Source organism: Triticum aestivum, chromosome 7B, assembly GCF_018294505.1.
Source record: "Triticum aestivum cultivar Chinese Spring chromosome 7B, IWGSC CS RefSeq v2.1, whole genome shotgun sequence".
NCBI lineage: Eukaryota > Viridiplantae > Streptophyta > Magnoliopsida > Poales > Poaceae > Triticum > Triticum aestivum.
This window is the reverse complement of record NC_057813.1, coordinates 93,436,655-93,442,179: the sequence shown is the minus strand read 5'-3', so window position 1 is coordinate 93,442,179 and position 5,525 is coordinate 93,436,655.

Here is a 5,525-nt window from a genome sequence, read left to right as displayed (position 1 = left end):
GCATTGCTATGCCATTTGATTAGTTTAGACATGCTTTGTGTGAATGCCACCTGTTCAGTGTCTAATTACCATAAATGTGAATTATGCATTGCCATCTTGTTGCAAGACATTATATATGTGAATTATACAATGCTATCTTGTTGCAAAGGCATTATATATGTGAATTATGCAATGCCATGTTGTTTAGCCAATCATCATGTATGTGAATTATATCATGCTATCATTTTTTTGTATTACGTGTTCCATTTGTCGACAATGTTTGTATATTCAACTACTCTTCCTGTGCATCAGCCATTTGAAGCGGTGATGGAAGTATCTGGAGTGAAAACAAGGTATTCAGAGCAGACAATGCTACCTGCTGAAGCAGACATCTTGCTAGCTACAGAGAGCTCGTCAGAGGAGGATTCAGAGACTGATGACCAGTCCTATTTCCCCCCTGAGGTCTATGCTCAAACTTGGCAGGGTTATATTACCCATGTCATGCATGTTGTCTTGCATTGCTTAGTTTTTACATCATATATAGATTTCCATCTGCTTACTTGCTTACTATATAAATCATATATTTGAATTATATCATGCCATCATGTTTACATAGTACATACACATCATCTATCTGAATTATGGCATGGCAACCCATTTAATAAAGACATCATATAGTTATATCATGTCATCCTGTTTAGTGTTTACAGTCATCATATTTAGAATTATGGCATTCTATCCATGAATGTATGTGAATTATGGCATGCCAACCTATTTAATAAACACATTATATAGTTATGTCATGTCATCATGTTTACATAGTCTCATATTTTGAACTATGTCTTTCCATCTTTTTTAGTTAGCCATCATAATGTGAAATTGTGTCATGCTATCCTGTTTAGTTAGCCATCATATATGTGAAATTGCGTCATGCTATCCTGTTTGGTTAGACAACATAAATATGAATTATTTCATTCCCTCTTTTATTCCCCACTGTCCATTGCACCTGTCTATCATACAATGTCTATACTTTCAATTACTTTTCTTGTTTATCAACCATTTCAATTGGAGAGCGTGATGGCAGTATCTAAGGGAGTAACAACATGGTCTTCAGAAAAGATAGTGCTACCAGTTGATGCAGATAGAACCACGGTTGTACTTGCCCAAGGACCAGATCCACCACACATAACCCAGACTCTCGCAGATTGTACCCCTACCAAGTTGGACAAAGAACCAACTACACCCCTTCTAACCCCAACCCCGGCAGATAGTAACCCAGTTCCAGTTGACACAGCACCGTCTCCACCACAGAGCACCCAAACACGAGTGGTTAGTAAGGGAACTGCGGTGTCCAAAGCACGAGGACCACCACTCTGAATCCCAACTCAACGCTTAAAGGAGAAGAAGATTTGTTCTCAGGTCAGGTTCTGTAGCTATGGTTCATACTCCTTTGCTCTTGCATTACTGTATTTACTCATACCAACTATTTTCAAATTTGAAGGATGGAATTGAAACTCCAATGGTGCAACAGGTATGTTTTAAACCTGTTTCTTTAACTGGTTTGCTGTTGTAACCTGCTCTATGTTGATTTCAGTTTCAATTGAATAAACAGTTATGTTCTCATGTCATGCACATTACAAGTGTTGTTATTGCTCTATAGTTACCCACACTTATATTCTGTCTTTTCTGCTTTGTCTTGAACAAATATTATTTGAATTGTGTCTCTATCTTGATTTGGCAACAAAAACTAGAATGATATAGACCATAAAGTGATCATGGTACATAGATATATGTTTGTTTCATGTTGTTATCCTGTCCACTTTACTACTGAACTCATTTACCAAAATGAGTTTCATATACAACATGGTAAACATGTGATGTGTCTGCTTGTTTCTCTTTTAGAATGTGGACAAAATATTGGAGAACAATACCACGTTAGCCAATGGTAAAGGAAGTAATGCAGATAAGGTTCAAGATAGTGAGACATCCCTGTTGATCTCCAAGAAAGCTGATAAAAACTATCTTGACGATAGTGAGGGAACCCAAAAGTCCTGTCTTGATGTAGTGTTCGAGTTAGTGGCCACTACTGCTGGCACAAGCTCTTCGAACTCGCTGTCTAAATCAGTTCGTCTTCTTGAATCTCAACTTTGAGTTGAAAGACATCGATTAGATGTGGTGCGACAGGAAGCTGAAGGACTGAGGAAGTCCCTCCAGAATTCAGATGCATATTTTCTGGTGCAACAACAAGCGCTGGAGGATTTAAGCACCAAACAAGAGAAAGTTAATAAGCTTGCTAAGCATCTTGCCAGCATTATGGGTACCCAGGATATTGTTTCTTGAGATCTTCTGAAGTGGTTTCAGTTCTGGATTTGTTTTGTTGTGGCGTTTATTTGCGCTGGTCGCCAACTTTGACAACTAGTGTATATGATATGCTGCTTTGTTCCCTATACTTGCACTGGCGGCGAACTTTGATGCCCAGTGGATGTAATATGTGTAACAAAGGTGATAGCCTAGCATAAGTTGCTTGCTTATTTATTTCCTTGTTGTCTTGTTTATTTGTTTGCTTGTAGTCAGTGCAGTTCTTTTTAAAACTAGGCCACAATAACCATGGGCTAATATTTACTGTAGTGACACTGGGCCTCCTACGGGCCGTAGAAACAGTGGGCCTTCTACGGGCCGTAGAAACAGTACGCCTTCTACGGGCCGTAGAAACAATGGGCCTTCTACGGGCCGTAGAAACAATGGGCCTTCTACGGGCCGTATCATGAATGGGCCTTATACGGGCCATATGACCATAACGGGCCATCGTTAATAGGCCGTATTTGATGATGCTATGAAAATGGCCCAACGTATTAACGGACCACAAACGGGCCGATGTAACCACGGGCTGAATTTGACCCACAAGCAGAAAATGACAGTAACGGGCCTTAAGTAAATGAGTGCTGGAAATGAGCCCAAGAATAAATGGGCTTTGAGAAGGCCGAAAGATAACATTTGCTGGAAACGGCCCAACTGAATAACGAGCCCTTAATGGGTATAAAGTGATATATTGTTCATTACGGGCCAGTTTCACCACGGGCCGTTAATGGGTGTAAAGTGATACACTGTTCATTGTGGGCCAGTTTCACCACGGGTCGTTAATAGGCCAAGAGTTACATAGGGCCTCATATGGGTCGAAAGACGTCATGGGCCATACATGGACCAGAAGTGAAAACGGGCTAGAATCATATTGGATGGCCCAGATGACACTACTGGGCCTAATTCGGATAGGGCGTAACGGGCCTTGGGTTAGCGGGCTGTAAATGGGCTATATGCGAACATGCCGTTAACAGGATTTCCATGGGCCGGCCCGCCACCTTTTGACCAAGTCAAATGGGCCGGCCTTTTCACAGGAATGGGCCTCTGTTGGGTCGTGCCACGTGTCAACGTATCATAGGCGCCTTCTGTCCAATGAGTGGATGACATCTGTCCCAACGGTGAGCCGACACGTGTTTCCTCCAGCCAATGATGATTTTACACGTGGAAAATCCCCATTGGTCGGGGCTGTTAACGGGTTATCGGATCCAAAACCCGACCCGATAGCTTAACGGCGTTCCGTTACGGTGGATGCCACGTGTCGGTCACCCTTGACGAAAGCACTTCTGTGATGCGCGATTTATCGTCATGGAAGTGGACACTTCCGTGATGATAATTTTGGTAATGTCATGGAACACTTCTACGACAGCATAGGTATGACTATCTTGATTCTGTCATAAATTTGTCATGGATGTACATGCATGACAAAAAATGCGACCTACTGTGACAAACACGTATCATCATGGAAGTGTATTTTTTTTGTAGTGATATGATGTGATAACAACCAAAGGCATTGGGATCAAACAAATAAGCATGCATCACAAGTAAGGTGTCAAAGTCTCCAAGATCAATAAGCATAGTATGGTTGCACTCAATACAAGTCGATATGAGAGAGGCAACTAATGGACACAAGAGACAATGATCAAGATATATCATGTGAGAGGCATGATCATATATGTCATCAACCCAAGAAAGCGAGTAAGAGTGGTTCATGGGTGATGCGACAAAGCAAACAATCATAGTGATCAAGTCAAGCAAGCTAGTAGTGCGAAAATGCAACGTACTAGAGATAATCATGGCAATCATGTCATGTGTGCAAATAGTGGGCATATATAATGCACATGACATATCACAAGCATGAAAGCAAGATATGAGCAAAATAGCATCAATGTATTGGCGAGAAGCCATATGTAAATAGAAATGGGACATCATGACTCTCCCAACACAACAAGCAGCAATAGCATGGGGCACAAAGAAATCATGGCAATAGCTACAAGGGTCTCCACCAAGCATGCAAATACACATAGAAGTATCATAATGGGAATCATGGGTAGATGCAAGCAAGGGTCACAATTGCATGGAAAAATCATGTAAAGAGGCATAACATGCAAAGTGAACACGATAGTATGGGCATAAGGTGACAAGTGGTAAATATCCCATAGCCGTGTGAGAGACAAGTAAAAGAGATGCGTGTAGTCGTTGCACGAAGAGAACGGTGGTAAGGATAGTTCACGTGATCACAAAGCATCGTTGCTCTCAAGAGCTCGTCTCGTCAACTCTTGGGATTGAGAGGTTGACGAGTATACGTGAGTACCTACACAAAACAAAGACAAAGGGAAAATTGTGTGTGCGTGGTATATATACACATCATCCATCATGATGCGCACGTGCTTGTGTTGGTTAGCACAAAATATCCAATTCTCAAATAAATGAGATGCGTGATATAGAAACATGTCATCCATCATGATAGGTTTGTTATTATGTATGGCATAATGGAGACTCAAAGGATGTAATGCATCATGAGATATATGTAGAGCATTGTTATTCATGGAATGCATATGGTGCACACATTCATGGGAATCATGCAAAGTATGAAATGCATCAAGATCTCCTAATATGTATGAGGAAACTATGGGGGTCTCCTCATGAGCATTAGTAGAAACATCACATGGAGAATATTGACAACATCCAAAACAATGCGTATTTGGAACAATGTGGTCATGGCATGGCATAGTAGATGAATTGCGCAAATCATGTAAAGGAAGCATGGCAATATCATCACATGAAAAACAAAATCCAATGACCATAAGTTCAAATAGGATTTATTTTAATGGGGCATGCATAGTTACTATGTTGAGATTTAAATGATGCAATATGGGAGATCTCACTCATAGCATATGACAAGTTTAAAGGATTATCAAACATGATGTGACCAAAAGAATTTTCACATGATATCCTATGGAGCATAGCATCACAACTAGGCAACTCAACATGCTCATCATCATATTCATCATAAATTGGTAAGTCATGACATGAGGAAGTCGCACTAGCATGAAGCATGGGAATAGGTGGGCCAACATCATGCAAGAAATCATTGGTAAGATAGTCCGCTAGTGGGACAAGAGAAGCACCATCACCTATGTTACCTTTGGAGCATCGCTCATGTGTTGTAGGTGAGGTGTTGAAGACCA